The sequence below is a fragment of the Danio rerio genome, chromosome 4, assembly GCF_049306965.1.
Source record: "Danio rerio strain Tuebingen ecotype United States chromosome 4, GRCz12tu, whole genome shotgun sequence".
In the NCBI taxonomy this organism is placed as follows: Eukaryota; Metazoa; Chordata; class Actinopteri; order Cypriniformes; family Danionidae; genus Danio; species Danio rerio.
In genome coordinates this window covers 62,743,062-62,762,780 of record NC_133179.1, presented here as the reverse complement: position 1 = coordinate 62,762,780, position 19,719 = coordinate 62,743,062, and the positions used below count along the sequence as shown (strand labels likewise).

The 19,719-nt window shown below is 47.6% G+C and overlaps 1 protein-coding gene and 27 non-coding genes across 28 annotated transcripts in view; 27 read left to right on the top strand and 1 right to left on the bottom strand.

Annotated features, from left to right (window-relative positions):
* The window catches only part of LOC141381809 (uncharacterized), a 705,874-nt gene that overhangs the window by 316,585 nt on the left and 369,570 nt on the right, over positions 1-19,719 (bottom strand). The window lies entirely within an intron of this gene.
* On the top strand, positions 479-585 carry LOC137494656 (U6 spliceosomal RNA). Its single transcript, XR_011014602.1, has one exon. It is a non-coding gene; the product is annotated as a U6 spliceosomal RNA (small nuclear RNA).
* LOC137494833 (U6 spliceosomal RNA) lies at positions 1,009-1,115 on the top strand. Its single transcript, XR_011014777.1, has one exon. It is a non-coding gene; the product is annotated as a U6 spliceosomal RNA (small nuclear RNA).
* On the top strand, positions 1,539-1,645 carry LOC137494563 (U6 spliceosomal RNA). Its single transcript, XR_011014509.1, has one exon. It is a non-coding gene; the product is annotated as a U6 spliceosomal RNA (small nuclear RNA).
* LOC137494834 (U6 spliceosomal RNA) lies at positions 2,066-2,172 on the top strand. Its single transcript, XR_011014778.1, has one exon. It is a non-coding gene; the product is annotated as a U6 spliceosomal RNA (small nuclear RNA).
* Positions 2,593-2,699, top strand: LOC141382000 (U6 spliceosomal RNA). The gene has a single exon (XR_012402939.1). It is a non-coding gene; the product is annotated as a U6 spliceosomal RNA (small nuclear RNA).
* LOC137494564 (U6 spliceosomal RNA) lies at positions 3,123-3,229 on the top strand. Its single transcript, XR_011014510.1, has one exon. It is a non-coding gene; the product is annotated as a U6 spliceosomal RNA (small nuclear RNA).
* Positions 3,650-3,756, top strand: LOC137494835 (U6 spliceosomal RNA). The gene has a single exon (XR_011014779.1). It is a non-coding gene; the product is annotated as a U6 spliceosomal RNA (small nuclear RNA).
* On the top strand, positions 4,177-4,283 carry LOC137494657 (U6 spliceosomal RNA). Its single transcript, XR_011014603.1, has one exon. It is a non-coding gene; the product is annotated as a U6 spliceosomal RNA (small nuclear RNA).
* LOC137494539 (U6 spliceosomal RNA) lies at positions 4,707-4,813 on the top strand. The gene has a single exon (XR_011014485.1). It is a non-coding gene; the product is annotated as a U6 spliceosomal RNA (small nuclear RNA).
* Positions 5,234-5,340, top strand: LOC137494836 (U6 spliceosomal RNA). Its single transcript, XR_011014780.1, has one exon. It is a non-coding gene; the product is annotated as a U6 spliceosomal RNA (small nuclear RNA).
* LOC137494659 (U6 spliceosomal RNA) lies at positions 5,764-5,870 on the top strand. Its single transcript, XR_011014605.1, has one exon. It is a non-coding gene; the product is annotated as a U6 spliceosomal RNA (small nuclear RNA).
* LOC137494660 (U6 spliceosomal RNA) lies at positions 6,291-6,397 on the top strand. Its single transcript, XR_011014606.1, has one exon. It is a non-coding gene; the product is annotated as a U6 spliceosomal RNA (small nuclear RNA).
* On the top strand, positions 6,820-6,926 carry LOC137494565 (U6 spliceosomal RNA). Its single transcript, XR_011014511.1, has one exon. It is a non-coding gene; the product is annotated as a U6 spliceosomal RNA (small nuclear RNA).
* LOC137494661 (U6 spliceosomal RNA) lies at positions 7,347-7,453 on the top strand. Its single transcript, XR_011014607.1, has one exon. It is a non-coding gene; the product is annotated as a U6 spliceosomal RNA (small nuclear RNA).
* LOC137494662 (U6 spliceosomal RNA) lies at positions 7,874-7,980 on the top strand. The gene has a single exon (XR_011014608.1). It is a non-coding gene; the product is annotated as a U6 spliceosomal RNA (small nuclear RNA).
* On the top strand, positions 8,404-8,510 carry LOC137494838 (U6 spliceosomal RNA). Its single transcript, XR_011014781.1, has one exon. It is a non-coding gene; the product is annotated as a U6 spliceosomal RNA (small nuclear RNA).
* LOC137494840 (U6 spliceosomal RNA) lies at positions 8,934-9,040 on the top strand. The gene has a single exon (XR_011014783.1). It is a non-coding gene; the product is annotated as a U6 spliceosomal RNA (small nuclear RNA).
* LOC137494663 (U6 spliceosomal RNA) lies at positions 9,464-9,570 on the top strand. Its single transcript, XR_011014609.1, has one exon. It is a non-coding gene; the product is annotated as a U6 spliceosomal RNA (small nuclear RNA).
* Positions 9,990-10,096, top strand: LOC137494841 (U6 spliceosomal RNA). The gene has a single exon (XR_011014784.1). It is a non-coding gene; the product is annotated as a U6 spliceosomal RNA (small nuclear RNA).
* LOC137494842 (U6 spliceosomal RNA) lies at positions 10,516-10,622 on the top strand. Its single transcript, XR_011014786.1, has one exon. It is a non-coding gene; the product is annotated as a U6 spliceosomal RNA (small nuclear RNA).
* On the top strand, positions 11,046-11,152 carry LOC137494664 (U6 spliceosomal RNA). Its single transcript, XR_011014610.1, has one exon. It is a non-coding gene; the product is annotated as a U6 spliceosomal RNA (small nuclear RNA).
* LOC137494926 (U6 spliceosomal RNA) lies at positions 11,572-11,678 on the top strand. Its single transcript, XR_011014870.1, has one exon. It is a non-coding gene; the product is annotated as a U6 spliceosomal RNA (small nuclear RNA).
* LOC137494665 (U6 spliceosomal RNA) lies at positions 12,099-12,205 on the top strand. The gene has a single exon (XR_011014611.1). It is a non-coding gene; the product is annotated as a U6 spliceosomal RNA (small nuclear RNA).
* LOC137494995 (U6 spliceosomal RNA) lies at positions 12,629-12,735 on the top strand. The gene has a single exon (XR_011014939.1). It is a non-coding gene; the product is annotated as a U6 spliceosomal RNA (small nuclear RNA).
* Positions 13,159-13,265, top strand: LOC137495025 (U6 spliceosomal RNA). The gene has a single exon (XR_011014969.1). It is a non-coding gene; the product is annotated as a U6 spliceosomal RNA (small nuclear RNA).
* On the top strand, positions 18,741-18,847 carry LOC137495046 (U6 spliceosomal RNA). Its single transcript, XR_011014990.1, has one exon. It is a non-coding gene; the product is annotated as a U6 spliceosomal RNA (small nuclear RNA).
* LOC137495055 (U6 spliceosomal RNA) lies at positions 19,258-19,364 on the top strand. The gene has a single exon (XR_011014999.1). It is a non-coding gene; the product is annotated as a U6 spliceosomal RNA (small nuclear RNA).

The window sequence follows — 19,719 nt, the reverse complement described above, 5'->3', positions numbered from 1 at the left end:
CTCTCATGCATTTGTTATATATTTTATTCATAATTCTCTCTTATAGTTTAAAAAGGAACTACAGTTTGAAGAGCCTGTATTCTGTTTTATTTGTAAATGTTTTGTTGTTATAAATAAAAATAACAAAAAAATATGATGACGCCATGTGATCGGTCATCATGACTGTAGCAACTTTGAGTCCCGAAGTGTCCAGCTGTCCGTCTTGACGGCTCCGTTTTCAACTCCGCCCCGCCTGCGCTCGGCTAATCTCGTTGATCATCGGCTGCAGCTGAGCTTCATGTCGAACGCACCTTCTAATTTCCCCCTGTCCATAAACTTGGTGACCTACTGCATCAATCAATGTGCCTAGCACTGACAGGGCCAAAGCTCTGTAGTGCACGGCATACAAGTGGGAACATGGCTCTTCGGGTCCCACCACCTTGAAGGAACATTGCTGGGACTCGAGGCGTACATATGCCCTGAGCCTGACCGCTGGTCTGTGCTCGCTACGGTGGCACATATACTAAAATTGGATCGATACAGAGAAGATTAGCATGGCCCCTGCGAAAGGATGACACGCAAATCCGTGAAGCGCTCCATATTGCTGTTTTAGTGCGTGGGTAAAAGTACAGAAATGAAAAAAGACAAAAGGCTTTTCACGATTCCAAATGGTGCATGAGGATGGGTTTAGCAAATCGTGGGAGGTGCTGCTGGGTCAACTGGAAAGTCTACATGCATGGTGAAAACGAATGTGGGATGCTTTGATCGTTTGCTTTGTTGTGCAACCAATGCACTTCCAAAGCCCTTGCTTTACTGGGACTTTGCCATAGGCTATCCTGACACTCTAATTTCCCCCTGTCCATAAACTTGGTGACCTACTGCATCAATCAGTGTGCCTAGCACTGACAGGGCCAAAGCTCTGTAGTGCACGGCATACAAGTGGGAACATGGCTCTCCAGGTCCCACCACCTTGGAGGAACATTGCTGGGACTCGAGGCGTACATATGCCCTGAGCCTGACCGCTGGTCTGTGCTTGCTACGGTGGCACATATACTAAAATTGGATCGATACAGAGAAGATTAGCATGGCCCCTGCGAAAGGATGACACGCAAATCCGTGAAGCGCTCCATATTGCTGTTTTAGTGCGTGGGTAAAAGTACAGAAATGAAAAAAGACAAAAGGCTTTTCACGATTCCAAATGGTGCATGAGGATGGGTTTAGCAAATCGTGGGAGGTGCTGCTGGGTCAACTGGAAAGTCTACATGCATGGTGAAAATGAATGTGGGATGCTTTGATCGTTTGCTTTGTTGTGCAACCAATGCACTTCCAAAGCCCTTGCTTTACTGGGACTTTGCCATAGGCTATCCTGACACTCTAATTTCCCCCTGTCCATAAACTTGGTGACCTACTGCATCAATCAGTGTGCCTAGCACTGACAGGGCCAAAGCTCTGTAGTGCACGGCATACAAGTGGGAACATGGCTCTCCAGGTCCCACCACCTTGGAGGAACATTGCTGGGACTCGAGGCGTACATATGCCCTGAGCCTGTCCACTCGTCCGTGCTCGCTACGGTGGCACATATACTAAAATTGGATCGATACAGAGAAGATTAGCATGGCCCCTGCGAAAGGATGACACGCAAATCCGTGAAGCGCTCCATATTGCTTTTTTAGTGCGTGGGTAAAAGTACAGAAATGCAAAAAGACAAAAGGCTTTTCACGATTCCAAATGGTGCATGAGGATGGGTTTAGCAAATCGTGGGAGGTGCTGCTGGGTCAACTGGAAAGTCTACATGCATGGTGAAAACGAATGTGGGATGCTTTGATCGTTTGTTTTGTTGTGCTAATGCACTTCCAAAGCCCTTGCTTTAGTGGGACTTTGCCATAGGCTATCCTGACACTCTAATTTCCCCCTGTCCATAAACTTGGTGACCTACAGCATCAATCAGTGTGCCTAGCACTGACAGGGCCAAAGCTCTGTAGTGCACGGCATACAAGTGGGAACATGGCTCTTCGGGTCCCACCACCTTGAAGGAACATTGCTGGGACTCGAGGCGTACATATGCCCTGAGCCTGACCGCTGGTCTGTGCTTGCTACGGTGGCACATATACTAAAATTGGATCGATACAGAGAAGATTAGCATGGCCCCTGCGAAAGGATGACACGCAAATCCGTGAAGCGCTCCATATTGCTGTTTTAGTGCGTGGGTAAAAGTACAGAAATGAAAAAAGACAAAAGGCTTTTCACGATTCCAAATGGTGCATGAGGATGGGTTTAGCAAATCGTGGGAGGTGCTGCTGGGTCAACTGGAAAGTCTACATGCATGGTGAAAACGAATGTGGGATGCTTTGATCGTTTCTTTTGTTGTGCTAATGCACTTCCAAAGCCCTTGCTTTAGTGGGACTTTGCCATAGGCTATCCTGACACTCTAATTTCCCCCTGTCCATAAACTTGGTGACCTACTGCATCAATCAGTGTGCCTAGCACTGACAGGGCCAAAGCTCTGTAGTGCACGGCATACAAGTGGGAACATGGCTCTTCGGGTCCCACCACCTTGAAGGAACATTGCTGGGACTCGAGGCGTACATATGCCCTGAGCCTGACCGCTGGTCTGTGCTCGCTACGGTGGCACATATACTAAAATTGGATCGATACAGAGAAGATTAGCATGGCCCCTGCGAAAGGATGACACGCAAATCCGTGAAGCGCTCCATATTGCTGTTTTAGTGCGTGGGTAAAAGTACAGAAATGAAAAAAGACAAAAGGCTTTTCACGATTCCAAATGGTGCATGAGGATGGGTTTAGCAAATCGTGGGAGGTGCTGCTGGGTCAACTGGAAAGTCTACATGCATGGTGAAAACGAATGTGGGATGCTTTGATCGTTTGCTTTGTTGTGCAACCAATGCACTTCCAAAGCCCTTGCTTTACTGGGACTTTGCCATAGGCTATCCTGACACTCTAATTTCCCCCTGTCCATAAACTTGGTGACCTACTGCATCAATCAGTGTGCCTAGCACTGACAGGGCCAAAGCTCTGTAGTGCACGGCATACAAGTGGGAACATGGCTCTCCAGGTCCCACCACCTTGGAGGAACATTGCTGGGACTCGAGGCGTACATATGCCCTGAGCCTGTCCACTCGTCCGTGCTCGCTACGGTGGCACATATACTAAAATTGGATCGATACAGAGAAGATTAGCATGGCCCCTGCGAAAGGATGACACGCAAATCCGTGAAGCGCTCCATATTGCTTTTTTAGTGCGTGGGTAAAAGTACAGAAATGCAAAAAGACAAAAGGCTTTTCACGATTCCAAATGGTGCATGAGGATGGGTTTAGCAAATCGTGGGAGGTGCTGCTGGGTCAACTGGAAAGTCTACATGCATGGTGAAAACGAATGTGGGATGCTTTGATCGTTTGTTTTGTTGTGCTAATGCACTTCCAAAGCCCTTGCTTTAGTGGGACTTTGCCATAGGCTATCCTGACACTCTAATTTCCCCCTGTCCATAAACTTGGTGACCTACAGCATCAATCAGTGTGCCTAGCACTGACAGGGCCAAAGCTCTGTAGTGCACGGCATACAAGTGGGAACATGGCTCTTCGGGTCCCACCACCTTGAAGGAACATTGCTGGGACTCGAGGCGTACATATGCCCTGAGCCTGACCGCTGGTCTGTGCTTGCTACGGTGGCACATATACTAAAATTGGATCGATACAGAGAAGATTAGCATGGCCCCTGCGAAAGGATGACACGCAAATCCGTGAAGCGCTCCATATTGCTGTTTTAGTGCGTGGGTAAAAGTACAGAAATGAAAAAAGACAAAAGGCTTTTCACGATTCCAAATGGTGCATGAGGATGGGTTTAGCAAATCGTGGGAGGTGCTGCTGGGTCAACTGGAAAGTCTACATGCATGGTGAAAACGAATGTGGGATGCTTTGATCGTTTCTTTTGTTGTGCTAATGCACTTCCAAAGCCCTTGCTTTAGTGGGACTTTGCCATAGGCTATCCTGACACTCTAATTTCCCCCTGTCCATAAACTTGGTGACCTACTGCATCAATCAGTGTGCCTAGCACTGACAGGGCCAAAGCTCTGTAGTGCACGGCATACAAGTGGGAACATGGCTCTTCGGGTCCCACCACCTTGAAGGAACATTGCTGGGACTCGAGGCGTACATATGCCCTGAGCCTGACCGCTGGTCTGTGCTCGCTACGGTGGCACATATACTAAAATTGGATCGATACAGAGAAGATTAGCATGGCCCCTGCGAAAGGATGACACGCAAATCCGTGAAGCGCTCCATATTGCTGTTTTAGTGCGTGGGTAAAAGTACAGAAATGAAAAAAGACAAAAGGCTTTTCACGATTCCAAATGGTGCATGAGGATGGGTTTAGCAAATCGTGGGAGGTGCTGCTGGGTCAACTGGAAAGTCTACATGCATGGTGAAAACGAATGTGGGATGCTTTGATCGTTTGCTTTGTTGTGCAACCAATGCACTTCCAAAGCCCTTGCTTTACTGGGACTTTGCCATAGGCTATCCTGACACTCTAATTTCCCCCTGTCCACAAACTTGGTGACCTACTGCATCAATCAGTGTGCCTAGCACTGACAGGGCCAAAGCTCTGTAGTGCACGGCATACAAGTGGGAACATGGCTCTCCAGGTCCCACCACCTTGGAGGAACATTGCTGGGACTCGAGGCGTACATATGCCCTGAGCCTGACTGCTGATCTGTGCTCGCTACGGTGGCACATATACTAAAATTGGATCGATACAGAGAAGATTAGCATGGCCCCTGCAAAAGGATGACACGCAAATCCGTGAAGCGCTCCATATTGCTTTTTTAGTGCGTGGGTAAAAGTACAGAAATGCAAAAAGACAAAAGGCTTTTCACGATTCCAAATGGTGCAAGAGGATGGGTTTAGCAAATCGTGGGAGGTGCTGCTGGGTCAACTGGAAAGTCTACATGCATGGTGAAAACGAATGTGGGATGCTTTGATCGTTTGTTTTGTTGTGCTAATGCACTTCCAAAGCCCTTGCTTTAGTGGGACTTTGCCATAGGCTATCCTGACACTCTAATTTCCCCCTGTCCATAAACTTGGTGACCTACTGCATCAATCAGTGTGCCTAGCACTGACAGGGCCAAAGCTCTGTAGTGCACGGCATACAAGTGGGAACATGGCTCTTCGGGTCCCACCACCTTGAAGGAACATTGCTGGGACTCGAGGCGTACATATGCCCTGAGCCTGACCGCTGGTCTGTGCTTGCTACGGTGGCACATATACTAAAATTGGATCGATACAGAGAAGATTAGCATGGCCCCTGCGAAAGGATGACACGCAAATCCGTGAAGCGCTCCATATTGCTGTTTTAGTGCGTGGGTAAAAGTACAGAAATGAAAAAAGACAAAAGGCTTTTCACGATTCCAAATGGTGCATGAGGATGGGTTTAGCAAATCGTGGGAGGTGCTGCTGGGTCAACTGGAAAGTCTACATGCATGGTGAAAATGAATGTGGGATGCTTTGATCGTTTGCTTTGTTGTGCAACCAATGCACTTCCAAAGCCCTTGCTTTACTGGGATTTTGCCATAGGCTATCCTGACACTCTAATTTCCCCCTGTCCATAAACTTGGTGACCTACTGCATCAATCAGTGTGCCTAGCACTGACAGGGCCAAAGCTCTGTAGTGCACGGCATACAAGTGGGAACATGGCTCTCCAGGTCCCACCACCTTGGAGGAACATTGCTGGGACTCGAGGCGTACATATGCCCTGAGCCTGTCCACTTGTCCGTGCTCGCTACGGTGGCACATATACTAAAATTGGATCGATACAGAGAAGATTAGCATGGCCCCTGCGAAAGGATGACACGCAAATCCGTGAAGCGCTCCATATTGCTGTTTTAGTGCGTGGGTAAAAGTACAGAAATGAAAAAAGACAAAAGGCTTTTCACGATTCCAAATGGTGCATGAGGATGAGTTTAGCAAATCGTGGGAGGTGCTGCTGGGTCAACTGGAAGGTCTACATGCATGGTGAAAACGAATGTGGGATGCTCTGATCGTTTGTTTTGTTGTGCTAATGCACTTCCAAAGCCCTTGCTTTAGTGGGACTTTGCCATAGGCTATCCTGACACTCTAATTTCCCCCTGTCCATAAACTTGGTGACCTACTGCATCAATCAGTGTGCCTAGCACTGACAGGGCCAAAGCTCTGTAGTGCACGGTATATAAGTGGGAACATGGCTCTTCGGGTCCCACCACCTTGAAGGAACATTGCTGGGACTCGAGGCGTACATATGCCCTGAGCCTGACCACTGGTCTGTGCTCGCTACGGTGGCACATATACTAAAATTGGATCGATACAGAGAAGATTAGCATGGCCCCTGCGAAAGGATGACACGCAAATCCGTGAAGCGCTCCATATTGCTGTTTTAGTGCGTGGGTAAAAGTACAGAAATGAAAAAGACAAAAGGCTTTTCACAATTCCAAATGGTGCATGAGGATGGGTTTAGCAAATCGTGGGAGGTGCTGCTGGGTCAACTGGAAAGTCTACATGCATGGTGAAAACGAATGTGGGATGCTTTGATCATTTGTTTTGTTGTGCAACCAATGCACTTCCAAAGCCCTTGCTTTACTGGGACTTTGCCATAGGCTATCCTGACACTCTAATTTCCCCCTGTCCATAAACTTGGTGACCTACTGCATCAATCAGTGTGCCTAGCACTGACAGGGCCAAAGCTCTGTAGTGCACGGCATACAAGTAGGAACATGGCTCTCCAGGTCTCACCACCTTGGAGGAACATTGCTGGGACTCGAGGCGTACATATGCCCTGAGCCTGACTGCTGATCTGTGCTCGCTACGGTGGCACATATACTAAAATTGGATCGATACAGAGAAGATTAGCATGGCCCCTGCGAAAGGATGACACGCAAATCCGTGAAGCGCTCCATATTGCTTTTTTAGTGCGTGGGTAAAAGTACAGAAATGAAAAAAGACAAAAGGCTTTTCACGTTTCCAAATGGTGCATGACGATGGGTTTAGCAAATCGTGGGAGGTGCTGCTGGGTCAACTGGAAAGTCTACATGCATGGTGACAACGAATGTGGGATGCTTTGATCATTTGTTTTGTTGTGCTAATGCACTTCCAAAGCCCTTGCTTTAGTGGGATTGCCATAGGCTATCCTGACACTCTAATTTCCCCCCCCGTCCATAAACTTGGTGACCTACTGCATCAATCAGTGTGCCTAGCACTGACAGGGCCAAAGCTCTGTAGTGCACGGCATACAAGTGGGAACATGGCTCTCCGGTTCCCACCACCCTGGAGGAACATTGCTGGGACTCGAGGCGTACATATGCCCTGAGCCTGACCACTGGTCTGTGCTCGCTACGGTGGCACATATACTAAAATTGGATCGATACAGAGAAGATTAGCATGGCCCCTGCGAAAGGATGACACGCAAATCCGTGAAGCGCTCCATATTGCTGTTTTAGTGCGTGGGTAAAAGTACAGAAATGCAAAAAGACAAAAGGCTTTTCACGATTCCAAATGGTGCATGAGGATGGGTTTAGCAAATCGTGGGAGGTGCTGCTGGGTCAACTGGAAAGTCTACATGCATGGTGAAAACGAATGTGGGATGCTTTGATCGTTTCTTTTGTTGTGCTAATGCACTTCCAAAGCCCTTGCTTTAGTGGGACTTTGCCATAGGCTATCCTGACACTCTAATTTCCCCCTGTCCATAAACTTGGTGACCTACTGCATCAATCAGTGTGCCTAGCACTGACAGGGCCAAAGCTCTGTAGTGCACGGCATACAAGTGGGAACATGGCTCTTCGGGTCCCACCACCTTGAAGGAACATTGCTGGGACTCGAGGCGTACATATGCCCTGAGCCTGACCGCTGGTCTGTGCTCGCTACGGTGGCACATATACTAAAATTGGATCGATACAGAGAAGATTAGCATGGCCCCTGCGAAAGGATGACACGCAAATCCGTGAAGCGCTCCATATTGCTGTTTTAGTGCGTGGGTAAAAGTACAGAAATGAAAAAAGACAAAAGGCTTTTCACGATTCCAAATGGTGCATGAGGATGGGTTTAGCAAATCGTGGGAGGTGCTGCTGGGTCAACTGGAAAGTCTACATGCATGGTGAAAACGAATGTGGGATGCTTTGATCGTTTGCTTTGTTGTGCAACCAATGCACTTCCAAAGCCCTTGCTTTACTGGGACTTTGCCATAGGCTATCCTGACACTCTAATTTCCCCCTGTCCATAAACTTGGTGACCTACTGCATCAATCAGTGTGCCTAGCACTGACAGGGCCAAAGCTCTGTAGTGCACGGCATACAAGTGGGAACATGGCTCTCCAGGTCCCACCACCTTGGAGGAACATTGCTGGGACTCGAGGCGTACATATGCCCTGAGCCTGACCGCTGGTCTGTGCTTGCTACGGTGGCACATATACTAAAATTGGATCGATACAGAGAAGATTAGCATGGCCCCTGCGAAAGGATGACACGCAAATCCGTGAAGCGCTCCATATTGCTGTTTTAGTGCGTGGGTAAAAGTACAGAAATGAAAAAAGACAAAAGGCTTTTCACGATTCCAAATGGTGCATGAGGATGGGTTTAGCAAATCGTGGGAGGTGCTGCTGGGTCAACTGGAAAGTCTACATGCATGGTGAAAATGAATGTGGGATGCTTTGATCGTTTGCTTTGTTGTGCAACCAATGCACTTCCAAAGCCCTTGCTTTACTGGGACTTTGCCATAGGCTATCCTGACACTCTAATTTCCCCCTGTCCATAAACTTGGTGACCTACTGCATCAATCAGTGTGCCTAGCACTGACAGGGCCAAAGCTCTGTAGTGCACGGCATACAAGTGGGAACATGGCTCTTCGGGTCCCACCACCTTGAAGGAACATTGCTGGGACTCGAGGCGTACGTATGCCCTGAGCCTGACCGCTGGTCTGTGCTTGCTACGGTGGCACATATACTAAAATTGGATCGATACAGAGAAGATTAGCATGGCCCCTGCGAAAGGATGACACGCAAATCCGTGAAGCGCTCCATATTGCTGTTTTAGTGCGTGGGTAAAAGTACAGAAATGAAAAAAGACAAAAGGCTTTTCACGATTCCAAATGGTGCATGAGGATGGGTTTAGCAAATCGTGGGAGGTGCTGCTGGGTCAACTGGAAAGTCTACATGCATGGTGAAAATGAATGTGGGATGCTTTGATCGTTTGCTTTGTTGTGCAACCAATGCACTTCCAAAGCCCTTGCTTTACTGGGACTTTGCCATAGGCTATCCTGACACTCTAATTTCCCCCTGTCCATAAACTTGGTGACCTACTGCATCAATCAGTGTGCCTAGCACTGACAGGGCCAAAGCTCTGTAGTGCACGGCATACAAGTGGGAACATGGCTCTCCAGGTCCCACCACCTTGGAGGAACATTGCTGGGACTCGAGGCGTACATATGCCCTGAGCCTGTCCACTTGTCCGTGCTCGCTACGGTGGCACATATACTAAAATTGGATCGATACAGAGAAGATTAGCATGGCCCCTGCGAAAGGATGACACGCAAATCCGTGAAGCGCTCCATATTGCTGTTTTAGTGCGTGGGTAAAAGTACAGAAATGAAAAAGACAAAAGGCTTTTCACGATTCCAAATGGTGCATGAGGATGGGTTTAGCAAATCGTGGGAGGTGCTGCTGGGTCAACTGGAAAGTCTACATGCATGGTGAAAACGAATGTGGGATGCTTTGATCGTTTGTTTTGTTGTGCTAATGCACTTCCAAAGCCCTTGCTTTAGTGGGACTTTGCCATAGGCTATCCTGACACTCTAATTTCCCCCTGTCCATAAACTTGGTGACCTACTGCATCAATCAGTGTGCCTAGCACTGACAGGGCCAAAGCTCTGTAGTGCACGGCATACAAGTGGGAACATGGCTCTTCGGGTCCCACCACCTTGAAGGAACATTGCTGGGACTCGAGGCGTACATATGCCCTGAGCCTGACCGCTGGTCTGTGCTTGCTACGGTGGCACATATACTAAAATTGGATCGATACAGAGAAGATTAGCATGGCCCCTGCGAAAGGATGACACGCAAATCCGTGAAGCGCTCCATATTGCTGTTTTAGTGCGTGGGTAAAAGTACAGAAATGAAAAAGACAAAAGGCTTTTCACGATTCCAAATGGTGCATGAGGATGGGTTTAGCAAATCGTGGGAGGTGCTGCTGGGTCAACTGGAAAGTCTACATGCATGGTGAAAACGAATGTGGGATGCTTTGATCGTTTGTTTTGTTGTGCTAATGCACTTCCAAAGCCCTTGCTTTAGTGGGACTTTGCCATAGGCTATCCTGACACTCTAATTTCCCCCTGTCCATAAACTTGGTGACCTACTGCATCAATCAGTGTGCCTAGCACTGACAGGGCCAAAGCTCTGTAGTGCACGGCATACAAGTGGGAACATGGCTCTTCGGGTCCCACCACCTTGAAGGAACATTGCTGGGACTCGAGGCGTACATATGCCCTGAGCCTGACCGCTGGTCTGTGCTTGCTACGGTGGCACATATACTAAAATTGGATCGATACAGAGAAGATTAGCATGGCCCCTGCGAAAGGATGACACGCAAATCCGTGAAGCGCTCCATATTGCTGTTTTAGTGCGTCGGTAAAAGTACAGAAATGAAAAAAGACAAAAGGCTTTTCACGATTCCAAATGGTGCATGAGGATGGGTTTAGCAAATCGTGGGAGGTGCTGCTGGGTCAACTGGAAAGTCTACATGCATGGTGAAAATGAATGTGGGATGCTTTGATCGTTTGCTTTGTTGTGCAACCAATGCACTTCCAAAGCCCTTGCTTTACTGGGACTTTGCCATAGGCTATCCTGACACTCTAATTTCCCCCTGTCCATAAACTTGGTGACCTACTGCATCAATCAGTGTGCCTAGCACTGACAGGGCCAAAGCTCTGTAGTGCACGGCATACAAGTGGGAACATGGCTCTCCAGGTCCCACCACCTTGGAGGAACATTGCTGGGACTCGAGGCGTACATATGCCCTGAGCCTGTCCACTCGTCCGTGCTCGCTACGGTGGCACATATACTAAAATTGGATCGATACAGAGAAGATTAGCATGGCCCCTGCGAAAGGATGACACGCAAATCCGTGAAGCGCTCCATATTGCTGTTTTAGTGCGTGGGTAAAAGTACAGAAATGAAAAAAGACAAAAGGCTTTTCACGTTTCCAAATGGTGCATGACGATGGGTTTAGCAAATCGTGGGAGGTGCTGCTGGGTCAACTGGAAAGTCTACATGCATGGTGACAACGAATGTGGGATGCTTTGATCATTTGTTTTGTTGTGCTAATGCACTTCCAAAGCCCTTGCTTTAGTGGGATTGCCATAGGCTATCCTGACACTCTAATTTCCCCCCCGTCCATAAACTTGGTGACCTACTGCATCAATCAGTGTGCCTAGCACTGACAGGGCCAAAGCTCTGTAGTGCACGGCATACAAGTGGGAACATGGCTCTCCGGTTCCCACCACCCTGGAGGAACATTGCTGGGACTCGAGGCGTACATATGCCCTGAGCCTGACCACTGGTCTGTGCTCGCTACGGTGGCACATATACTAAAATTGGATCGATACAGAGAAGATAAGCATGGCCCCTGCGAAAGGATGACACGCAAATCCGTGAAGCGCTCCATATTGCTGTTTTAGTGCGTGGGTAAAAGTACAGAAATGAAAAAAGACAAAAGGCTTTTCACGATTCCAAATGGTGCATGAGGATGGGTTTAGCAAATCGTGGGAGGTGCTGCTGGGTCAACTGGAAAGTCTACATGCATGGTGAAAACGAATGTGGGATGCTTTGATCGTTTGTTTTGTTGTGCTAATGCACTTCCAAAGCCCTTGCTTTAGTGGGACTTTGCCATAGGCTATCCTGACACTCTAATTTCCCCCTGTCCATAAACTTGGTGACCTACTGCATCAATCAGTGTGCCTAGCACTGACAGGGCCAAAGCTCTGTAGTGCACGGCATACAAGTGGGAACATGGCTCTTCGGGTCCCACCACCTTGAAGGAACATTGCTGGGACTCGAGGCGTACATATGCCCTGAGCCTGACTGCTGGTCTGTGCTCGCTACGGTGGCACATATACTAAAATTGGATCGATACAGAGAAGATTAGCATGGCCCCTGCGAAAGGATGACACGCAAATCCGTGAAGCGCTCCATATTGCTGTTTTAGTGCGTGGGTAAAAGTACAGAAATGAAAAACGACAAAAGGCTTTTCACGATTCCAAATGGTGCATGAGGATGGGTTTAGCAAATCGTGGGAGGTGCTGCTGGGTCAACTGGAAAGTCTACATGCATGGTGAAAACGAATGTGGGATGCTTTGATCGTTTGCTTTGTTGTGCAACCAATGCACTTCCAAAGCCCTTGCTTTACTGGGACTTTGCCATAGGCTATCCTGACACTCTAATTTCCCCCTGTCCATAAACTTGGTGACCTACTGCATCAATCAGTGTGCCTAGCACTGACAGGGCCAAAGCTCTGTAGTGCACGGCATACAAGTGGGAACATGGCTCTCCAGGTCCCACCACCTTGGAGGAACATTGCTGGGACTCGAGGCGTACATATGCCCTGAGCCTGTCCACTTGTCCGTGCTTGCTACAGTGGCACATATACTAAAATTGGATAGATACAGAGAAGATTAGCATGTCCCCTGCGAAAGGATGACACGCAAATCCGTGAAGTGCTCCATATTGCTGTTTTAGTGCGTGGGTAAAAGTACAGAAATGAAAAAAGACAAAAGGCTTTTCACGATTCCAAATGGTGCATGAGGATGGGTTTAGCAAATTGTGGGAGGTGCTGCTGGGTCAACTGGAAAGTCTGTATGCATGGTGAAAACGAATGTGGGATGCTTTGATCGTTTGCTTTGTTGTGCAACCAATGCACTTCCAAAGCCCTTGCTTTACTGGGACTTTGCCATAGGCTATCCTGACACTCTAATTTCCCCCTGTCCATAAACTTGGTGACCTACTGCATCAATCAGTGTGCCTAGCACTGACAGGGCCAAAGCTCTGTAGTGCACGGCATACAAGTGGGAACATGGCTCTCCAGGTCCCACCACCTTGGAGGAACATTGCTGGGACTCGAGGCGTACATATGCCCTGAGCCTGACTGATGATCTGTGCTCGCTACGGTGGCACATATACAAAAATTTGATCGATACAGAGAAGATTAGCATGGCCCCTGCGAAAGGATGACACGCAAATCCGTGAAGCGCTCCATATTGCTTTTTTAGTGCGTGGGTAAAAGTACAGAAGTGAAGTTTATGTATAAACAAATTTCGAGAGGATCACGTGCTTATGATTGCTAGCAGCTGACCCGCATTATCCAATTCACTACGATCCAATCAGATGACTCCTAAACTACTATAAATACCCTGGGGTTTATTCCATTGCTATCTTCGTTTTGAAGAGGCAGCTTCACCGTAGCTAGCTCCGTTGAAGAACCAACTCTGTACCAGCATGGACAACCAAAGCAGCTACCATCTACCAGCTACAATCTACCAGCTACAATCTACCAGCTACCATCTACAAATTACCAGCTATAATCTACAAGCTACTAGCTATAATTTACAAGCTACAATCTACAGCAGCAGCAGCAACAACTGCAGAAACAACAAATGCAGCAACAACAACAACTACTACTATTACTACTTCAAAACAACTCCAACAATTGCATCAACAACTTCAACAAAACATCAAACCTTCCACTTCAACGCATCTGCTGTGTCTTCAACCATATTCTCCAGCAAATGACAGCCAAAACTCCAAAGCCATTGCAATGAAACTGAACCATTACCTTTTTCCTAGCGGTGCACATGCTATGCACATGAAGGGAAGCTTTGCAATATAACTTTACCAAACATTTAGACTAAAACATTTTTAAATCTTTTGAATAACAAGACTAACGTAAACAATGATACTTGCCTCTTGCCCGTCCACTGACTCATAACATTTAACAGCTTGTTTGCTGGAATGTTCAGCAGAGCAACAGCTCAAGTCATAAACAATGGTGAACTTGATCAACAAAATGGCCGCCGGGCTCTTTCACCTTTGGCACGCTTGACTGGCTCTCCTCTAAGCCAATAGCTGTAAGGAAAAGCGCCACCATCCAATAAGCTCTCTGGAGAAGGTCCCGCCCTCTCTCTTGACTTTGTTGCAAGTCTTATGAACGAATTTGGGCCGGACCCGCTTGTGAATGAAGTTAAGATACCAACAAATGTTTTTCATGGATTAAAGTAAAGCCAATTACTAACATTCCATTCACAGTTTTACTAAGTGGTGACATCGCAATTGAAGTCTTATAGAGTTCAGAGTTTGATGTTAGTAATAAAAAAAAAATAATAATAAAAATAAATAAATAAATAAATAAATAAATAAATAAATAAAATAAAATAAATAAATAAATAAATAAAAAAAAAAAAAAAAAAAGATTTATACTCAGAGCACTGAGGTCTAATTACACTAGACCAGTTACTCATTTATTCATACACTAGTGTCTTATGTAAGCTTATAATGGCAAGTCAGTTTGATGTGAAACAGCAACAAAACAAACTTCCCGATTGGCTGCTATGAATAGGAGGACATTTCTGACAACGGATCTTCAATAAACACTTCCAGGACCACCAGACAAACCATACCCCCTATCCTCAGCTCTCCATCCATTTGCCATTCTGAGGGGAGATGAATGCTCACCTCTACCATCCTTGCACGTAGCGACATCAAGCTATCAGACCTTGCATTAATAAAAAGACCATGACATTTGGCTGCAGAACCTGACCCTCATCCAACCCATTACATTTTATATGCTCTTCAAATACAATCACACTCTACATAAAGGATGCATTTCCACTCACATGGCTCACATCCTCGATGCCATATTTCTCAAATTGCTTTGAATTACATTGTCACCCTGATACTAACTTCTGATTTCTGATTTCAGGTCTAACCCAAGAGGTTCGGCAGCTTTTACCAAGGTCACTGGTTTGCTTCAACGTGGCCCCCGCAGATGTTCAGTCTACCCAGAAATCAGCAATCATCTGCGCTTTCGAACTCTACCCCAAAGTCGCAGCAGCGCTTTTATGGGGAGATGAATGGTCCGCCTCTAGCATTCTCGTTCATTGCGACAACGAAGCCACCGTTTATTGCATTAATTAAGGATGCTCGCACGCACTTCCAATTATGCTCTTACTAAGATGCCTCGTTTGGACGGCAGCCAAAAAGCAATTCATTATGACTGCTAGACATGTTCCAGTTTGCAAAAATCAAATTGCTAATTCTCTCTCTCGCTTTCTTTTCCAGAAATTTCGGCTCTTGGTACTGGAAGCAGACCAGCATCCAACACCTGTTCCACTCTATTCACAAATTATATTGCCATAAAACTTCCATATTCGCACACTGCGCAAAGGATACCTCTCACTCCACACAGCCCGTACACTAGACGCCATGTTTACCCTGGCTTTTTGGCTTCCTGAGGTGTTCAGAAATGGCTTTCTCATCCAATTTCAATCCCGCAATACACCCCACTATATCTGATCTAACACTGCTGAATGCTGAAACACTCGCCTTTTTCATTAAGCAAAGCAAAACAGATCAGACAAGCAAAGGGCATTTTATTTTCATTTTTAAAATTTTTCCCCCACACAGCCATTCCAAACTCTCCTAGCTTTCTCCATTCAAGGAGAGCAAAGGAGCCTGACCCACATGCCCCATTTTTACTGATGACGCTAACCGTCCAGTAACTCGTTTTTGGTTTCAAAAACATCTGAAAGAAGTCCTCCGCCTTTCGGGCGTTTACCCCGAATTATATTCCAGCCACTCATTTAGAATTGGCGCAGCCACCACAGCAGCTCACAAAGGTCTATCCTCGCACCAAATCCAGACCCTAGGCCGCTGGTCTTCAGATGCCTTCAAGCTTACATTCGCCTCAGCCGATCCCACCTCAAGACAGCCCAGCTAGCCCTAACCAGCTAAATTCCAAACTCCAACTAGGGGTACAAGCTCGACCCTAAATAGGCTGGAGTACGTGTGTGTGTGTGCTTGTGTATGGGTGTGCATGGGAATGTGTGTGATTGCTCGCGCAAATACAGCGTGCGTTTGCACACGTATACATGCTTGTTTGCACGCGGATATGTATATAGGTGCGGGCGTACGTCTAAGTATGCATATGTACGTGCAAGCAAATGAGTATGTGAGGCATTACATGTTGTGCAGGTTGCATGTATGCTCTTAACTTTCCTTTCAAACCTACTATGCTCTTTCCCTCACCATGCTCCGACCCCCGCAGGGGTCCAATCCGAGTTTCGACTCTCGCGAGTCACCCCTAGCCCATCCCCGGCCACCCCTTCACTACCACCTCCAGTAAGAGCCTGCACTACCCCCTCCCTCTTCCCGACTCTTACTGCCCCCCCCCCCATAGCTCTGACCCCCGCAGGGGTCGCGCTGAGCTTCGACTCTCGCAAGAGTCACCATTTGCGCCGCCCCACCCAGGCCATTAGAAATGGTATGTACGCGCATGTTATGCGCATGCATCCGATGTATACCTGTTCCGATGCGTGTGCATGCACATGCCGAAACAGGAATAGACGCACGTGCATGCTCACGCACGCAGGTTATTCCCTCTCTCCTTTTCTTTCTTTGGCGTCGAGTTCCTCCGCCCTCTCTTTTCTTCCTTTCTCATAGGCCATCAATCCTCAGCTCTAACTCCCGCAGGAGTGACTAAAACGAGCTTCGACTCTCGCAAGAGTCCCGCCCCGGCCACCTCCTGCTGCAGTCTCCACCGCCCCCTCCCTTTCCCAGACTTCAGCAGGAGAAATGCCCACAGCAGCTCTGACCCCCGCAGGGGTCGCTCCGAGCTTCGACTCTCGCAAGAGTCAATCACCGCCCATGCCCGGCCCTTACTATGTAATAACCATATATATTCATATATATTTATATATGCATATATACTCCTATATTCTCCTTTTCTTCTTTCTGGCGTCGAGATTCTCCGCCTGGCAATTATTTGCCCCTTCTTTCTTCCTTACAGCGTGAGTGCTTCCGCTACTTTTACCCTTCTCTGATCTTCCCCCTTATCTCCTTACCCTCCTATTTCCTCAAATTCTTTTCCAGCGTTGAGTTCTCCGCTAACTGTCTTTCTTTCAGCGTCACTCTTTCGCTATGTTCTTCCTTCCGCTTAGGCCCTCAATCCTCAGCTCTAGCTCCCGCAGGGGCGACTAAAAAGAGCTTCAACTCCTGCCGGAGTTCAGGCCCTGGCCACCTCCCACCCACTCATACAAGAGTCTCCACCGCCCAAATGTTCCTGACTCTTGCTTGAGCAAACTAACCCCAGCTCCCACCCCCGCAGGGGTGTATATATTTGAGCCTTGACTCCCGCGGAGTCAATCCAGCCCTGCCCTCACCCCGCCTAGGCTCTAGCAGTCTACTTTGCTCTGCTCCCTTAGAAGCTTCTCTTCCTAAGCTATCAACGCTATATCCAGCAGCCGGATATGGCTTGTTACACCTGCTTTTTGGGGGGCTCTTCAATACGCGGCTGCTGTCCCGAGCTATTCAAAGGCATTTTGGGGAGTTCTCGAGATCTACCTGAGCTCAAACTCCCCTCCCGCTTTGCAACGGGAGGGAGCCCTGGGCTCGAGGATCTCATGAGCTCAGGGCTCTCTCCCGGGACAGCATGCCAAACAAGCTTATAATTAATCATCAGCTAAGTGTGAACTCTTGAAGTGAAGTTTATGTATAAACAAATTTCGAGAGGATCACGTGCTTATGATTGCTAGCAGCTGACCAGCATTATCCAATTCACTACGATCCAATCAGATGACTCCTAAACTACTATAAATACCCTGGGGTTTATTCCATTGCTATCTTCGTTTTGAAGAGTCCCCCCTTCCTCCCCTACGCCTCCTTCTTAGACGGGTGACACGGTGGCCCAGTGCCTAGCACTGTCGCCTCACAGCAAGAATGTCTCTGGTTCCTGGCTTTACCAAAACTAGCAGACATTTCTGTGCGGAGTTTTGCACTTCTCCCCGTGCTCACGTGGGTTTCCCCCGGGTTCCCCGGTTTCCTCCCACCGCCTAAAAACATGCAATTAAGTCAATTGAACAAGCCAAATTGTCAACATAGACACGCTCCTAGTTAGTAATTAGTTTCAAGAGCATTCACTTGCTACAGCAGGGGAGTTCTCGAGATCTACCTGAGCTCAAACTCCCTCCCGCTTTGCAACGGGAGGGAGCCCTGGGCTCGAGGATCTCATGAGCTCAGGGCTCTCTCCCGGGACAGCATGCCAAACAAGCTTATAATTAATCATCAGCTAAGTGTGAACTCTTGAAATGAAAAAAGACAAAAGGCTTTTCACGTTTCCAAATGGTGCATGACGATGGGTTTAGCAAATCGTGGGAGGTGCTGCTGGGTCAACTGGAAAGTCTACATGCATGGTGACAACGAATGTGGGATGCTTTGATCGTTTGTTTTGTTGTGCTAATGCACTTCCAAAGCCCTTGCTTTAGTGGGATTGCCATAGGCTATCCTGACACTCTAATTTCTCCCCGTCCATAAACTTGGTGACCTACTGCATCAATCAGTGTGCCTAGCACTGACAGGGCCAAAGCTCTGTAGTGCACGGCATACAAGTGGGAACATGGCTCTCCGGTTCCCACCACCCTGGAGGAACATTGCTGGGACTCGAGGCGTACATATGCCCTGAGCCTGAGTGCTCACTACGGTGGCACATATACTAAAATTGGATTGATACAGAGAAGATTAGCATGGTCCCTGCGAAAGGATGACACGCAAATCCGTAAAGCGATCCATATTGCTGTTTTAGTGCGTGGGTAAAAGTACAGAAATGAAAAAAGACAAAAGGCTTTTCACGATTCCAAATGGTGCATGAGGATGGGTTTAGCAAATCGTGGGAGGTGCTGCTGGGTCAACTGGAAAGTCTACATGCATGGTGAAAACGAATGTGGGATGCTTTGATCGTTTGTTTTGTTGTGCTAATGCACTTCCAAAGCCCTTGCTTTAGTGGGACTTTGCCATAGGCTATCCTGACACTCTAATTTCCCCCTGTCCATAAACTTGGTGACCTACTGCATCAATCAGTGTGCCTAGCACTGACAGGGCCAAAGCTCTGTAGTGCACGGCATACAAGTGGGAACATGGCTCTCCAGGTCCCACCACCTTGGAGGAACATTGCTGGGACTCGAGGCGTACATATGCCCTGAGCCTGAGTGCTCACTACGGTGGCACATATACTAAAATTGGATTGATACAGAGAAGATTAGCATGGTCCCTGCGAAAGGATGACACGCAAATCCGTTAAGCGATCCATATTGCTGTTTTAGTGCGTGGGTAAAAGTACAGAAATGAAAAAAGACAAAAGGCTTTTCACGATTCCAAATGGTGCATGAGGATGGGTTTAGCAAATCGTGGGAGGTGCTGCTGGGTCAACTGGAAAGTCTACATGCATGGTGAAAACGAATGTGGGATGCTTTGATCGTTTGTTTTGTTGTGCTAATGCACTTCCAAAGCCCTTGCTTTAGTGGGACTTTGCCATAGGCTATCCTGACACTCTAATTTCCCCCTGTCCATAAACTTGGTGACCTACTGCATCAATCAGTGTGCCTAGCACTGACAGGGCCAAAGCTCTGTAGTGCACGGCATACAAGTGGGAACATGGCTCTCCGGTTCCC